At 47.3% G+C, this 17,815-nt stretch overlaps 1 protein-coding gene across 1 annotated transcript in view; it reads left to right on the top strand.

Moving 5' to 3' along the window:
- The window catches only part of PDE10A (phosphodiesterase 10A), a 595,277-nt gene that overhangs the window by 294,486 nt on the left and 282,976 nt on the right, over nucleotides 1–17,815 (top strand). The gene's annotated exons all lie outside the window — the stretch shown is intronic.

Here is a 17,815-nt window from a genome sequence, read left to right as displayed (position 1 = left end):
GCCTCGGATTCTGTGTCTCCCTCTCTCTCTGCTCCTCCCCCACTCATGCTCTGTCTCTCCTTCTCTCAAAAATAAATAAACTTAAAAAAAAATTTTTAAAAATCCCCAAAGGTTATTGCTTCTGAAGAGAGAAACTGGAATTCCTCTCCCAGCCACCTAAATACAGAAGCGAAAGGTCTGAACACAAAGGTGGTGATCACGGGGAAGGAAGTGCAGGGACGAGTATTAGTCAGGTGGGGCAGACAAGCAGCCAGTGGAAGGGTGGGGGGAGAGAAAGAGAGGGACACAGAGAGACTCAGAGTCTACTGATTTAAATACTAATCTCATCTGAAAGATGCCTTCACAGAAACATCCAGACTAGTAACTGACCAGACATTTGGGCGCCTCGGCCAAGCCAAATCCCACGTAAAATGAACCATCGTCGTTTAAGGAGGATTTTGTACTTCTTTGAAAGCTGTTAGCAGAACGGTTCCACTTGGGGGGAACGTGTTAGTGTCCATCCTGCATAAGGAGGCGGCCCTTGGGTGGCCCAGTCCTCTCTGGGGCTCCTGAAGGTCTTGGCCCCCTCTCCGGCACACAGGAAGGGGAGCACAAATGTGGATCGCCACTTTGTCCATCTCATGGCACCCATCCTTCTAGAAAGCAATTCAGGGAAAAATACGTACATACAATGTAGATGATTTTTCTATTTTGTATCAAAAAATTTTTAATGTTTATTTATTTTTTGATAGAGAAAGACAGAAACAGAGCATGAGCAGGGGAGGGGCGGAGAGAGAGGGAGACACAGAATCCGAAGCAGGCTCCGGGCTCCCAGCTGTCCGCACAGAGCCCGACACGGGGCTCGAACCCAGGGCCCGAGAGATCGTGACCCGAGCCAAAGTCGGACGCTTAATCGACTGAGCCACCCAGGCGCCCCTGTAGATGGTTTTTTTAAAAACAAAAGTCAGATCACGTGAGCCCACGAGTGCTTCCCCATTTCACGAGGAAGGAAACCAAGGGCAGTGGCCTGAACGGCACACGTGGGCTGGACTCCGTGACCTTCCTGTCTCGGGGCCACCCCCCACCCTCTCCCTTCTCATCTGATCCAGGCACCTGATGTCTCTGCTACTCCTTGGGAAGCCACACGTGCCCTCCCCATGGGCCTTCACCCGGGCCATCCCCTCTGCCCGGGGCCCTCTTGCCCACGTACCCGCAAGCTCGCCCTCACCTCTGCCAGGTTGTGGCTCACCGACCAGCCGCCCTGCCCCTCTCTGCAGACCTGTCCAGTGCCGCGGACCTGCCTCACCGTGCTCTTTGTCTGCCCCTGCACTGACCACGTCCACCACATTCCCTAATCGACTCGTTGATGAGGTTTATTGCTTTTTATTTTCCATTCTAGAAGACGAGCTCCACGAGGGCTGTGGGGAGGTTGTCTGTTTGGCTCCCTCGTGTCTCCCAAGTGCCCAGAGCAATGCCTGGAATATGGAAGGCAGCCAGTTGATGTCCGTTCCGCGAATGCGTGACTGATTTCCTTGAATGGAACCCGGGTCTGCGGTCAGCTGCCCCCGAATCCTCACGCAGCATTTCTGGGTTTTCCTCATGGGCCTGACGGAGGTAAATCAGGGAAGAGAAGGGATTCCTTTTTAGTTTGCCAGTCTCCTCTGGGGGCGTCCACACATGTGGGCACCTCTGAGAGTTTTGTACATCTGATTTAAAATTATCCTATTTTAGCTAAACATAGAATACAGATCATCCAAGAAAAATTTGAATTAAATATTTTAAAGGCTTCTTTCCTCTTTTCAATACACAGAATCTGCTTGGAGAATAATATACTTCACTCTTACGAAATAAAAATAAATCTTATTTGAGACCCACACATGTATAAGGGCGGTCGTATTTTGCTTAGACTTTCCAAGGATGAAACGGAAAGCTTTATGGTTTTGTCCTCTAAAACAAAAACAAGCAAACAAAGCAGATACTTAAATCTCAGGCTCTCAAAACCATATGAAGAGTTGACTGTTCACGGAATAGCAACAATTTAGCCATATTTTAAAGGCAGACACAGGAGTGGAGAAAACCATTGATGCTCTACAAGCAAATTATGTTGATGTCTTCACTTTGATTGTCATCATTAAGATGATGTATGGTAAAAACTCAGCCTTGAACGTTTTGATTCTTTTTCCCCAAAAGGGAAGGTCCCAGGGGCAATGGGTTGGTGCACGCTGTGGGCATCGGGACCGACGAAGATGGGCTCCGGGAGGAAAGTGAGGTCTACAAGTGGATAAGGAAGACGCGCTCAGAATAAAACCACTTTTACAGCCTTGAGAATTGGGATGGGGACACCCACACACCACGTGAAAAATCCACTGAAAGTGGTTGTGGGAAGTTAGTGTTACAGTGTTCAAAGATGGGAGGCTATACGCGCTCTGCGGTCTTGTTTGGAAGAAAAACCCCTTGGGCGCTTTGCTTGCTTTCGGGACGAGTGCGTTGGCTTTCTTGAGCCTCAAGAATCATCATCAGTAAGGCTAAGAGCTCATGAGCTAGAACTCAAGCCAGTCTAGGCTGTCCATGAGACAAACTCAAGCCAGTCTAGGTTGTCCCCGAGACAAACTCTAGGACAAAGAGCAGGTCCCAGTCAGTGGGCATTGGCTCCATGCTAGGCATTGGTCTAGCAGTTTCCTTGTGTTTTCTCTCTGAATCCTCATACTTCTAAAGTGACTTGCCCAAGGGCTGCAAGGGTGTGGCCGATCTAGGATTCAAAACCAAGTCTGTTCCGACCCCAGAGACCAATTTCTTTTTCTAGTAATGTTTCTATCTAGCGAGTGCTTACGACATGCCAGGCACCGCTGGAAGGAGGTAAAAGCAAGATTTGGACCTGGAAGCGCCTCCAGAAAAGAGACAGGAAGTGGCTTCTGCATGAGTCTGACACACTCAAAGCCTCCTTCCCCACCGGACCTTTATAAAGGTTGAGCATATGTATGGACACAAAGAACACTTTAAGGTTCAAAATTAAAGGTTTACAGGCCACATTCTTCTACTATAATCCAAAATAAAATCAAATAATAATGTGGTTGACGATATTCTTTACCGCTTGGAAATTGATTATCACACTTCCATACAACCCACGCATGCATCAGGGAGGATATGAAAACTGAAATTAAGAACCATCTGGAGGGCTGCCTGGGGGGCTTGGTCTGTTAAGCGTCCATCTTCGGCACAGGTCATGATCTCGTGGTCTATAGGTTTGAGCCCCGTGTGAGACTCTGTGCTGACAGCTCAGAGCCTGGAGCCGGCTTCAGATTCTGTGTTTCTCTCTCTTACCACCCCTCCCCCACTTGTACTCTCTCTCTCTCTCCCTCTCTCTCAACAATAAATAAACATTAAAATATATATATATTTAAATATAAATATATATAAAATATAAATATTTAAATATAAATATATATAGTATAAATATATATAATATATATTTAAAATATATATAATATATATTTAAAAAAATATATATATATATAAACAATCGTCTAGAAACATATGAAAGGGGGGATATTTTAATTTGAAGACTATGAGATCCTTGAATGCTCAACTCCGGGAAAATGTAGGAACAGAAATGCCTTCAACAGGAAAGAAGAGAGACTAAAAATTAAAAGAGCCAAGTACACAGCGTGAATAATTGCGAAACAAAAGAAAAAACTGGAAGAAGGGAATCATAAACAACGGGAACTAATACATAAAGTAAGAGAATCTGGAGGCAAATGCATGACCTGATTCTTTTTTTTTTTCACTATTTATTTTTGACAGAGAGCATGAGTGGGGGAGGGGCAGAGAGAGAGGGAGACACAGAATCTGAAGCAGGCTTCAGGCTCCGAGCCGTCAGCGCAGAGCCCGACGCGGGGCTCGAACCCACAAACTGTGAGATCACGACCTAGGCTGAAGTCGGACGCTCAACCGACTGAGCCACCCAGGCGCCCTGAATGATTCTTTGAAACCACAGTGGCCACAGAGGCCAGAGCGGTGGGTGGAGGGTCTCAGGATCTCAGCAGGGTCCGCGTCACCCCACCATACCACAGTCACTCCTGCCCTTCGGGGATCTAGGTTTTAACCCTCATCCTTCCAAAACCAGCAGAGAAGATACGTGGATCAAACGCATGAATAAATAAAGACATGTAAATAAGTAAATAAGTAAAATTTAACAGCTCTGCTTTTCTCATTTTTGGAATCGATCTTTCTGCGCCAAAGTGGAGTTACAGACCCCTGACTTTTGTGACCCCAGTGCTGCATCAGCGTTCAGGCAGAGACCGCTCCCTCCTGGGGGATCTGTGTGAACTTCACTCGTCATGACAACACCCTTTTCTCCTTCTTCAGTCTTGTCTGTTGGAGAGTTTGAATTTTCACCAATCATACCTCCTTCAGGGTCCTGCTGTACCCGGTGACGGCTTATTTAACAAACAAATCATGATTTTGTCCCCTTTCAATTTTTTCGCCATCCCAAGCTCATGGACTGCCACTGGTCTGGGCTCTCTGGAAGCTTCTAAACAACAGCCCAGGACTTGCTCCATTTAGTGTGTGCTCCTGTTTAAAAACCATGTACCCTGATTTTGGATTTGTCTGTGGTTCCAACACTTTCGATTCTAATTTTGTGACTGTGAACCTACACTTTTGCCACACCATCAGGATTTACCCCCAGCAAATAGAATTCACATACCGCTCCGTCTTCTGGCCCACATGACCACATTCATGCCGTCACAGCGCCAAGGAATTGGATCGCAATCCTTCTACCCTGCAGTGTTTGAAGAGAAAATGTGAAGTTTACAAGCCAAGATTCGAAAAAAAAATTTTTTTTAAGTCACTAATTATATTTTCTTCAGGGTGATACATTGCTCGGTGACTGTTTTCTGGGGAAGTTGAGGTAAAATGACAGCTCCGGGAAGTGTTAATTGGTTAGTTTCAGGTTTTTTTTTTTAATTTTTTAACGTTTATTTATTTTTGAGACAGAGAGAGACAGAGCATGAATGGGGGAGGGTCAGAGAGAGAGGGAGACACAGAATCCGAAACAGGCTCCAGGCTCTGGGCGGTCAGCACAGAGCCCGACGCGGGGCTCGAACTCACGGACTGTGAGATCATGACCTGAGCCAAAGTTGGACGCTTACCCGACTGAGCCACCCAGGCGCCCCAGTTAGTTTCAGGTTTAATTGCTAGGGGTGGGGGTGGGCCTGCTGCTGCTACCTTTTTTCAACCCACTGTTAAGGGCAAAGGGAAGGACTCTTCTCTATCCCAGTAGACGCTCACAACTCCAGTTGGCCACAGCGAATTGCCAGAGTCTGGTTCAAAAGCTTTGGTCAAGGGTTGGGGCGCCTGGGTGGCTCAGTCGGTTAAGCGTCAGACTTCCGCTCAGATTACGATCTCACGGCTCGTGGGTTTGAGCCTGGTGCCGGACTCGGTGCTGACAGCTCAGAGCCTGGAGCCTGCTTCGGATTCTGTGTGTCTCCCCTCTCTCTCTCTGCCCCTCCCCTGCTGATGCTCTGTCTCTCTTGCTTTCAAAAATACATGAAAAAGAAAAAACAAAAAGCTTGGTCAAGGGGTGCCTGGGTGGCTCAGTCCGTTGGGCATCTGACTTCAGCCCAGGATGATCTCACAACTTGTGAGTTCCAGCCCTGCATTGGGCTCTGTGCGGACAGCTCGGAGCCTGGAGCCTGCTTCGGATTCTGTGTCTCCCTCTCTCTCTGCCCCTCCCCCACTGTGTTCTGTCTGTCTGTCTCTCAAAAATGAATATTAGAAAACAAAAAAACTTCGGTCAAGCTGAAAGACGTTGCTTTATACCATTGACCAGTTAGAGATAGATGAGGGGCGATACCTTTATGCAGGTAATGAGTTTTCTGATAAGCTTTAGGAAATCTTTTTTGTACCTAGAATCAGTTTCTAAATCAAGACTCAAAGGGATATTTTAGTCATCTCCTTGTGCTCATCTCTCTGTTGAAGACTTACTTATGTTGGGCTTGTTGAAATCAGAGTTCAAAAATAAAAGCAGACTTGACCTGTGTTTTACAGTCACTTAAGAGATGGAGTTTGACAGAAAACAGACGGGTTGACTTTCAGAGGATATATACTAACCCGGCTATAAACGAGAGTGATTTCATATGCACGCTTGCTTTCATATGGGAAGAGCATTTTTATTGAGCCCTGTGTAGCTGATCTCACCTTAATAAACAGAAATCCAGAAATACTGAATGTTAACATCCTGTCTTAGAGAATAAAGCACAAGATATATAACTAAAGGGGAAATCAAGAGCTCTAATTTGCCTGCTATGGCTGCTTTTCCTCAGGCTTATGCTATGTGTGAAAAATCTACAAAATGGGCCTGCGTCCTAGCCATAAATGCTTCCACCTCTGAGGGCTGTTATGAGCAGTTATGGGGGTAAATGAATTGTGTCTTCTGAGCGCAGTCATAATGAACACAGGCATAGAGAGATATACAAAATAGTTGGCAGAATGAATAAGTCATTTTCTCCTCCTGGGTTGACTTAACTCACAAGTGGCCGTGTAAATGGTATTCAGGTCTTGGGACCAAGTGGGCAAAGCCCCTGGGCTGTATTTGTGCTCTTCAGGGGTTATAGTGCCCTGTGATCACTCTTGGGCTATTGTGCTCAGGGCATCCCTAAAAAAAATAAAATTACCCGGGTACCTGGGTGGCTCAGTTGGTTACGCGTCCGACTTCGGCTCAGGTCATAATCTCGCGGTTCATGGGTTTGAGCCCCGCATCAGGCTCTGTGCTGACAACTCAGAGCCTGGAGCCTGCTTCAGATTCTGTGTCTCCCTCTCTCTCTGCCCCTCCTCTGCTTGCACTCTGTCTCTCTCTGTCTCAAAAATAAAGAAACATTAAAAAAAAATTTTTAATAAAAATAAAATCATGCAAGTTTACCAGTCTTGGGGAAAGAGGGTTAGGAAAGTAGTCAAAACAGTTAAAAACAGACGAGGGTTTCACTCTTGCCTATCGCTGGATGATACTCGCAGAAACAAGTCGACTCTGGGAATTTATAGCAAGCATCACTTACTATTTATTCTTCAAAAACAGTGAGCTTTTTGCCAAAACAGGGTGACGGAACACTGACACAATGGAAAACGTATGAAATTCGTCTCTTCACCGGGGTAGCCTAATCTGAAAGGGTATCAGGTACCTGGAGGCCACAGATACGTACAGGCGTCAGTAGCTAGCGAGAAAGCTACGCTATTGATCGTGTTGTACGTACGATCAGTAGACTCCTTGCACCTGTAAGAGGATACGATCAACTTCTCCTTCATATGCTGAGACTCTGCCGTAATCCATGGTCCCCCTGCCACTGTTAACGTCTCGTCATGTTTGAACACATTTCTTCCCGTTCTTGCCCTGCGCCTAAGGCATGGGGAATGCTGGCCCCCTGGGCTGTTCTCAGGGCCCGGGAAGTATCTGCCTTCTCCACTCCCTGGAACCTGAATCGCTTCCCTTAAGCCTCCTTCTGCTAACTCCAGAGACTGGAAAAGGAATTCAGAGGAAGACATTCACATTTAAATTAAGGTGATTATGTCAGGATTTGTCAATTATATGAGATTATTAGATAAAATCACAGTCATTTTTAACTTGGTTTTAATTTGTTCAATCCCATTAACACATTTTTTTAATGTTTATTTATTTTTGAGAGAGAGCGAGAGAGAGAGAGACAGCATGAACGGGGGAAGGGCAGAGAGAGAGGGAGACACAGAATCCGAAGCGGGATCCAGGCTCTGAGCCGTCAGCCCAGGGCCCGATCTGGGGCTCGAATCCACGGACCGTGAGATCAGGACCTGAGCCAAAGTCTGACGCTTAACCCACTGAGCCACCCAGGCACCCCTAATTCCATTTGTTTTTTAAACCAAGCGAGAGAATTTTTTCGAATGCACATGTTAACATTTCTAAACTTTCCGTATCAAATGAGTTGCCTGTGAGTGAATGACGGTCCCCTGCAGTGCTCGGCGTGCCTGTGACGAGGCCTTGACTCCACGGAGGGGAAAACGGTAACCGTGATAGAAGTGCCTTCGAGACGCTCCTCCCCCTGTATTTCGCTCCGCTGCATTTTCTGATGGCTCGGGTTAGGAGGTGTGTTAGGGGTATGGCAGTGTGTATACCACAAGACACGCGTCCTGGGATCCAGACACTCACTTGGGGAGCAAGGCTCACCCTCGCACCGTTTGGAAGGACAGGATGGACACGGTCTCACCCAGCCTGCAAATTACTTCCCATCGGAAGCTTTCTCTCTCTGATACGAGACAGGCCACCGTCACCATCCGTGTGTGGCAGGATTCTTCCTGGCCCCCTGCCAGGTGGCAGAGCTGGGGCAAATACAGCCTCCAGTTGTTACCTTCCCGCCCTATTTGACCGCAAGTGGATAGACTTGGACTTGGGCCAGCTGGGGCCATTCACAAATGGCCGGTGTCATTTGGAAAGCAACAGCAGCAAACTGTCGCTGCTGTGGAGGCTTGCTCGGCGGGTCCTTCTGTAGAGTGGGCACGTGCCTGCTGAGGGGCACACTCCTGCCCCTCAGCCCGAGGCTCTCCGTGCACAGCCGGCTGACATCTCATAAGTAAAAAGTAAGACTGAGAATTATCATGGAGATTTCAAATCAGGAGGGTGGGTATGTTTGGCTTTTTGGTATATTTTTTAAACTCGGGTTGATAAGCCAAAAAATTGTTTTTTCTTACTGATAGCATTGATGGTGGGTGATGTGAGTGGGGTCAGGGTCCTTATGTAGGATTATTTTGAACACTGACAGTCATAATGCAAGGTAATGTACCAGGGGCGCAAGACTCCTAGGTAGAGATCTCTGGAAACTTCCAGTGGAAATTTCTACCAGAATGCAGTGCTAGGAGGGAGAAGGAGAACAGTAAATTTACATGCACGCCACTGGATTGCAATAATCTGGAGACCTGCCGTCAGTGAAGAGACAGGTGAAATTTGGTAGAGGACAGATAGGGAGATTCCTTGTGCAACTTCAGGAAGTCAGAGATGAAATTGGGCCAAGCCCAGTTTTATTGCTAAAGCGGTGAATTCAGGACCCTTCCAGTGGTTGGCCTGTGCCCATACTCACTGGCTATTCTGTTATTTTATTTTGTTTTATTTTATTTTATTTTTTAAATTTACATCCAAGTTAGTTAGCATATAGTGCGACAATGATTTCAGGAGTAGATTCCTTAGTGCCTCTTACCCATTTAGCCCATCCCCCTTCCAAAACCCCTCCAGCAACCCTCGGTTTGTTCTCCATATTTAAGAGTCTCTTATGTGTTGTCCCCCTCCCTGGTTTTACATTGTTTTTGCTTCCCTTCCCTTATGTTCATCTGTTTTGTATCTTTTTTTTTTTTTTTTAATTTTTTTTTTCAACGTTTTTTATTTATTTTTGGGACAGAGAGAGACAGAGCATGAACGGGGGAGGGGCAGAGAGAGAGGGAGACACAGAATCGGAAACAGGCTCCAGGCTCCGAGCCATCAGCCCAGAGCCTGACGCGGGGCTCGAACTCACGGACCGCGAGATCGTGACCTGGCTGAAGTCGGACGCTCAACCGACTGCGCCACCCAGGCGCCCCCATCTGTTTTGTATCTTAAAGTCCTCATGTGAGTAGAGTCGTATGATATTTGTCTTTCTCTGACTAATTTCACTTAGTATAATACCTTCTGGTTCCATCCACATAGTTGCGAATGGCAAGATTTCATTCTTTTTGATTGCCGAGTAATACTCCATTGTATGCATATACCACATCTTCTTTATCCATTCATCCATCGATGGACATTTGGGCTCTTTCCACACTTTGGCTATTGTCGATAGTGCTGCTATAAACACTGGGGTGCATATGCCTCTTTGAAACAGCACACCTGTATCCCTTGGATAAATGCCTCGTAGTGCCATTGCTGGGTTGTAGGGTAGTTCTATTCTTAGTTTTTTGAGGAACCTCCATACTGTTCTCCAGAGTGGCTGCACCAGCTTGCGTTCTCACCAACAGTGCAAAAGAGATCCTCTTTCTCCGCATCCTCGCCAACATCTGTTGTTGCCTGAGTTGTTCATGTGAGCCATTCTGCCAGGCGTGAGGTGGTATCTCATTGTGGTTTTGATTTGTATTTCCCCGATGATGAGTGAGGTTGAGCATCTTTTCATGTGTCGGTTGGCCATCTGGATGTCTTCTTTGGAGAAGTGTCTATTCATGTCTTTTGCCCATTTCTTCACTGGACTATTTGGGGGGGGGTGTTGAGTTTGATAAGTTCTTTATAGATTTTGGATACTACCCCTTTATCTGATATGTCATTTGCAAATATCTTCTCCCATTCTGTTGGTTGCCTTTCAGTTTTGTTGACTATTTCCTTCACTGTGCAAAAGCTTTTTATCTTGATGAGGTCCCAACAGTTCATTTTTGCTTTTGTTTCCCTTGCCTCCTGGAGACGTGTTGAGTAAGAAGTTGCCGTGGCCAAGATCAAAGAGGTTTTTGCCCGCTTTCTTCTCGAGGATTTTGATGGCTTCTTGCCTCACATTGAGGTCTTTCATCCATTTTGAGTTTACTTTTGTGTCTGGCGTAAGAAAGTGGTCCGGGTTCTTCTGCATGTCGCTGTCCAGTTTTCCCAGCACCACTTGCTGAGTGAAGAGACTGTCTTTATTCCATTGGCTATTCTTTCCTGTTTTGTCAAAGATTAGTTGGCCATTCGTTTGTGGGTCCATTTCTGGGTTCTCTGTTCTATTCCATTGATCTGAGTGTCTGTTCTTGTGCCAGTACCATACTGTCTTGATGCTTACAGCTTTGTAATACAGCTGTGGCTCTTCTGTTTGGAACAACGAAGCCCTATTGAAAGATTGTTTCATGCTGGGAGCATAATGAGGATGCAAATGAGCTGTCTGGAGAGGACATCCCACTTTTTTGACTTTACCTTTGTTGTTGGGTACAATATTAATCCGTGCCACACACGGGTGCCTGAGTGGCTCAGTCGGTTAAGCACCCGACTTCAGCTCGGGTCATGATCTCACAGCTCATGAGTTTGAGTCACACATCGGGCTAGGTGCTGACAGCTCGGAGCCTGGAGCCTGCTTCAAATTCTGTGTCTCCCCCTCTCTCTCTATCCCTCCCCAGCTTGCATTGTCTCTGTCTCTCAAAAATAACTAAACATTAAAAAAAATTTAATTAGTGCAACACACAAACACAAAGTTATTAAACCCCAATTTCTGAACCAAAGGAAATGAATGTGTCCAGAGATTATGGAAGATATGTTGTGTCCACTTCTTTCTTTAACTGCCTGCCCAATACATGCTGGCTCCTAACAGATTTCTCTGGCTCTGTCCAAAGTCCGATGTCTCTGAACACGAAGGCTGCTTATCTTTCGGCTTCTGTAGTTATTTTTTTCTTAAAAAAATTTTTTTTTAATGTTTACGTACTTTTGAGACAATGCGAGAGACAGAGTGCAAGCAGCGGAGGGGCAGACAGAGGGAGAAACAGAATCTGAAGCGGGCTCCAGGCTCTGAGCTGTCAGCCCAGAGCCCGATGCGGGGCTCGAACTCATGAACCGTGAGATCATGACCTGAGCCGAAGTCGGACGCTTAACCGACTGGGCCACTGAGGCGCCCCTGTAGTTGTTTTTTTCTTATACGGGTCCATTTCCAAGGATCTCATATACAAAGTTCTAGGTATAGCTCCCGTGTAACCTGCTGCTTTAAGAGATACTGGATGTGTGTGGACCAGCAAGTCAGGCTGGCTGTGTAGACAAGGGCCTTCTGCCTCATAAGTCCAAATCCTTAGGATATTGCCTGGGAACTGTGTGTCTGACTTTGTAGAATGCACACCAGCGTGAAACCTTCTCTCTCCTTTTCCTCTGGGCACTTTAATAAGAGAAACTCAGGGAGAAATGGGTCTTTATAAGTCAGGGTCAGAGCAATTCACCCATGTGGATGAACTTGGCCTCCCCGCATGCCCTTAAATGCTGTCCAATCCTGGTCTAGACTGGCACACAACTCAGAGTGCCCACTTGTGCCCCAGGCCATGGCTGGTTTCTCCTCCTCCTCCTCTTCCTCCTCCTTCTTTTCTTTTTTGAGATGAACAGAAAAGAATTCTCTGGATTCAGTGAGCCATTTTTTGGTCCTTATTTTTGAGACAAATCTGGAAGAGCCAACAATTTTTCTTTTCCCCAAAAGTGCATCAGACTCCTTGAATAAATACCAAGGTTCATTGTAAAAATATGGGTATTGTACTACAATAATGTTTACAAGGAAAGGATTCCCAAGCCACGGATGAAGACATGCTTAACATTAACAATCCACACAGTGATTTGTGCTGGCACCAATGTCCTCCTCGTGGTGGGGCAGACTCAGTAGGAACTTTGGTGACCTTTCTCTAATTTATCATTAATTAACTTTATTAATTGAAGCCATTCCCTAGCCTACCTTTTTATCCTGAATGCCCCCTGTGGTCACTTTCTATTTAAATGCTTTCACTGGGCTGTGACTGTCTTAAAGAAGTATTTCTTTCTTTTGGGAATTTCTTTCTCTTAGGTATATGTGTGTGTGTATGTGTGTGTATAGCTATACAAATAATTCTCTCGTACTGTGCTTCTTGGACTCTTCAAACATAGTCTCAGATGTCATTGGTATCTCTGACTTGTGGTTCCACTTTGATAGAAGTGTTGATTGTTTAAACAGCACTGGTTATTATTTAAACACAACGTGGTTATATTCTAGTTTGCACGTTTTTAAGACATGACGGCTACTTCAGCAGGCTACAGATCACAGTGGATCTCTAAAGCGATTTGATATTTTTTTTGAACGGAAACAGCTTCAGAATCTAGTTCGATGTCATAACACAGCAGTGTTATGTAAGAGTTAATGCTTACATGGTTATCACCGGAACTTAGTATTGATTACATAACCACAACAGTTCTTTGTCACAGCGGTATCCTCAGGGCTGGATGCTCATTAGACGTTAAGCAGAGCCTATTTTTTAGGAGGGAATTAAATGCTTTGCTTTTGATTAATGAAAATTTCCACTTGAATCTTATGTATCAAGAAACACCCTGAACCCTCTTTACGGAAGGTATGGACACTTAAGAAGATTTGTTTGGAATATTAATGGTTTAATAATCTGCCTAAGATCAAAAATATTCTCATTGAAGAGTAAACACTATTTTGATTTTTTTTTTATTAAAAAAAGTTTGTTTTTTTTTTTACATTTATTCATTTTTGAGAGACAGAGAGAGACAGAGCACAAGCGGGGGAGGGGCAGAGAGAGAGGGAGACACAGACCCCGAAGGAGGCTCCGGGCTCTGAGCTGTCAGCACAGAGCCCGAGGAGGGGCTCGAACTCACGAGGGGTGAGATCATGACCTGAGCCGAAGTCAGACGCCCAACCGACTGAGTCACCCAGGCGCCCCACACTATTTTGATTTTTTAAATGTGAAATAATATACTGGTTTTTACTTGTTTTCTAACGTAAGGCAATATAAAATTGTACTTTGTTTTACAGTTAATTAGATTGAATTCATAAAAAAATGTAACCTGAAGATCTAGGAATATGAAGGGTAGCTGAAGAAATTGTCTTTTAAATCATCTTTGTCTATTTTCAAGACCGTGCCATCCAGTGGACTGACTTTATAATAATATTTTCTTACTGAAATTATAATGACCTTTGTTTTTTAGGCTGGACTACAACAATACTGTAAGAATGCATCCCTCACTTAAGTCAAGATTTGTTAACATCAACACTAACAGACATTTGTAAGCAGTGAGCATGCAGGTGGAAGGTAGGGGAGCAATCATTGAGCACCTACTGTATGATGGCCTTTATTAAAGGTTATGAGTGGTAAGGGTAGCAGGACACTGACTTCAAACTTTAAAACGGAATTGTCGATGCAAATTATACACGCATTACATGTCTTAGGAGATTTAATGCAAAATATTCATATGTGCTGATAAAAACACATCAGTCTCAGGAGTCTACCCCGACACAGCTATGGTGGATTAGGGACGAGGAAAATCGAAGGAGGCTTCCCGGAAAGACAAACTTAGAACTCGTAGCGGGGCAGTTGGTGGGTTTGGGAGGTCGTGAGTAGATGCCTGACAGCTGAACTCCATTTTTCACATGCCAGATAATCACTAATAAATTATTTCATTAGAATGCAGAGCGTTGTTGGGATGACATACCACACCTGGGGGACATACAAATTGATAATTTACTAGCAATTAAATTGAAAATCGGACTGTAAAACCCACATGTTTCTTTTGGGCGTGGGAGCAAAGCTACCTGCTTATTAATTATTTTGCTCCGATAACCATGTACTTCTGTAAGTCATAAAATTTAAAATCAAGGTAAATGTGTCAAAGAATGTGTCTTTTTCATAGACTTTATCTGTGTAAGTAGATGAGTTTAATATTTAATCAACCTTTAGTTTGTGTCTTTCTAAAGAAATATTTGAAAAGAAAAAGCAGGTTATTCAATCAGTTGACAATGTGAAGTTTACAGCTGTCAGCACTAGTAACAAAAGTTGTTAAATGAAATGAATTAAGACACTGGCCTGCCTGTTGACCAAAATTTAATGAAATAAAAACCATATTTATTATAAATAAACTTTCAGGCTACTAAAAGGAGTGGATGGTTATTATAAAGAAACTTCACAGTTTTAGGAGGAAATCATTTAAAAAATACCTTAGGCTCTACCTTGACCCACGTTTTAAGATCCTTTTAAGAACAAATAAATCAAATTAGATGATAAACAGGCAGATACTGAAGCAAGCATAAGGTTTCATTACCAATATAAACTTTCCTGATCATTCTTGGTGAAGGGCAGAGACAAATGCTTTTAACATTGATCATCATAATTCTGGCAACTTAGTAGCGTTAACTGCCTTCCTAATGTTATTTTAGTTTTTATGCTTTGCAGTAGGCTAGCATTTTCTCAGTTGAAAATGAGGAAAGTTGTTTATTTCACAAAGAGCACTGTGCTGGCGTGAATCCCGTGCCCCTGGAGTTACAACTAATACTTTCAGTCGTGTTTAAATTGCACTGCAATCTGGTAACATTTGGACGTGTAACTACATCGCAGATTTCATGGGGACTATTCGGACGCGGCGCTCACTGAATTTGGGGCCAATGTGTTTATTCATAAAAGGTTTGGAGTGCCAAATGTTTAGTGACATCTTTCCCCTTTTCTGATATATCACTAGCGAAGTTCAAAGGGAAGGAAAAGAATGCGCCAGAAACACATTCCACAGGTGTTGCAACACCTGAACACAAGGGTGAGTGACAGAGCGTTTACATCCGCGGGTTTGCAATTTACATCTTGGAGTAAACAAGCTTTCCTGAAGAAAGGACACGTGACGCGGTGCCTGCTACACTTATGTTAACAGAGCCCAACTCCAGCATTAAGTGGGGAGTTACTTAACCCGTGTAATCGATAGTCTGTAAACACCTCCTCAGCGTGTTCCTTTTCCGTTGTCATGCTTTGTCATTTTTGATTTGTCCAGGAAATGCGTGCCTTCCAGCAAGCGTTTGGAGGAAAGAAGGACGGAAAATAGGATGAAGTTTGATGCCAGAAAAGGGTTAGAGAAAACACTAAAGTTTGCGTTCTGATTTAAAAAAGACCCAGAGAGCAAGTATTTGATGGTTCCCGCCCCGCTTCCCGCGCCCATATGGAGGCTTGTATTCGAATTACGTGTACATTTTCTTATAATGGGAAGGTCACTTTAATCGCTCCAAAAGGCAACAAAAGAAACGTAACCGACAAGAAGAAACGTTTGGCGCGTAAAAGAACCAACAGCAAACACTTCGAGGAGAGACGCGTGCCCTCGAGCCCTGGGGAGACCCTGCCCGCGAGGCCACGTCCGCAGCGGGTGCGGAGTCCCGACGCCCACGTGAATCCCGGAGTCCGGGTCTGCGCCTCTCCGATGCGACGGCCCGGAGGCTTCGGCACCAGACCCGGCAGCATTGTTCTAGTTTTTTCTTCGTCGAAAAAAAAGCAAAGGCAGCGGTAAAAATACCCACTCTGCAAGGTAAGAGTCACCAGAATCTTTTTCCGGTTTCGAAAATTTAGGGATTACGATCCAGTGAGAGCCAGGGCTTGACGCCCGCTTCGGGCAGCGCTCCGCGTGCGCCCCGCGGTTGCTGAAACGCCCACAGCCTTTGCTGGGAGAGGGGAGTCGCATCAAGTCCCAGGCGCCCCACGTGCCCAGTCTGGTGCAAATACAAATATGTCCTTTCCCACTGTGGGTGTCTGGATGGGAGTGGGGAAGAAGCAGGGACTAGGGAAGGATCTGGAGCACGCTTCAAAATAAAAACACCTGGAAGCTGGACGGTCGGAAGAAGCCATGGAAAGCGAGAAACGCCCGGCTGCAGGGCGCACGCCGGCCCCGGGCCCTGTGTCAGCCACGCGGCCGCACCGCCGCGCACGCCTTGCGCTCAGGTGCCCGCCCTGCCCGTCGTGCAAGTTGGGCTCCGGTGCGCGCGCTCCACTCCTGGGAAGGGGACCTGGTCGAGGGAGTCTGGACAGCCCGTCCCACCGTGGGGCAGCAGGCCTGTCGCCCCCCTGTCGGACCCCGAGTGCATTGGTGACCCCGCGCAGCGCGCCTTCCCGCACGCAGGCACCTGCGCATCAGTGCGCTCGGGCGCTTGAACTTCCCAAACTTCTGGCGGCTTCTTGTTCTGAGCGCCCATTGGGCGGCACATTTCCCGTCGGCAGCAACTGTTTGGATTCGGGCTGGGGAGGAGGGAGCGGGGGTGGGGTGGGTGATGTTGTGCAAAAGAGCCGCAGGTGACGAGGCGGTCCTCAGGGCTTTGGGGTGACGATCTTACAGTGTTTCTTTTTTGAGCCACAGTTTGCCCTGTCCATTCTCTGACCTCACCCGGGGCAAACTGGGCTGTGCACACCAAGTTCGTTCTAAAGTGTGTATCGCAAAGGGAGTCGCGGGGATGAACAGACTTACTAAATCTTAGTTTATGGGAAACACTGTGCGTTGATTTAAACTCCAACCAAACGTCCGAGTTTGAACTCCTCTCCCGGGAGCTCTGAGCCCAGCTCGGTCGGAGCTGCTGGCCAGCCACCGGGAGGGTTCCCTGGCTCGGGCGAGGGGCAGGCCGACGTGGCTTGCCCAGCGGAGCACAGCTGCTGGCGCAGCTGCTGGGCGGCGGATTTAGAACCCGGAACACCAGACCCAGATGTGACGACGCCCCGCAGAGACGCAGGAGCTCCCCCGCCCCCCACCCCAGCCAGGACGCCCGGCGTCCGCAGAGGCCCGCGGGGGTGCGGGGACCCGGCGCCGGGGGACCCAGCGGCGGCGGGGCGCGCTACGTGGGCGCGGGCGCGGGCGGCGGCGGCGTGGGGAGCGCCCGCTCCGCCAGTGGGCGTCTTCTGCAGCCGCCGCCGCCACCGCCGCCGCCACCTCCTCCACGGGCAGCGGCACTGCGGCGCTTTTCTCCGCTGCTTTCGAGCAGTCGCCGAGGCTCGGCCGCCGGAGCGCGCACAAACCACGCCACGCTTGCAGGCAGCGTCTCCGCGGCCCCTCGCCCCGGCCGGGAGCACGCCGATCGCGCGCGCCAGCCGGCCGCCGGGGACTCGCGCCCGGCCCCAGGTCCTCCCGCACCCGGAGCGGGACGCCATGTGAGGACTGGGCCGCGAGGGGCGGCGGAAGACCGGAGAGGAGCACCGGACCCACGCTCGGGCCGACCGGCCGGGGAGGGCAGGTCCCGCGGGGGCGGAGCCCGCCGAGTCCGGGCCCGCGGCGCGCCCCTCCCGCCGGCGGCCGGCCCCGCCGCGCGGCCCGGGGAGGAGGGCCATGGCCAGCCCCGCGGAGCCGCTCGCTCCCCGCCCCCAG

The sequence above is a fragment of the Panthera uncia genome (genome assembly GCF_023721935.1).
Source record: "Panthera uncia isolate 11264 chromosome B2 unlocalized genomic scaffold, Puncia_PCG_1.0 HiC_scaffold_24, whole genome shotgun sequence".
NCBI lineage: Eukaryota > Metazoa > Chordata > Mammalia > Carnivora > Felidae > Panthera > Panthera uncia.
The sequence above is the reverse complement of the archived record's forward strand: the minus strand, read 5'-3'. Positions and strand labels throughout refer to the sequence as shown.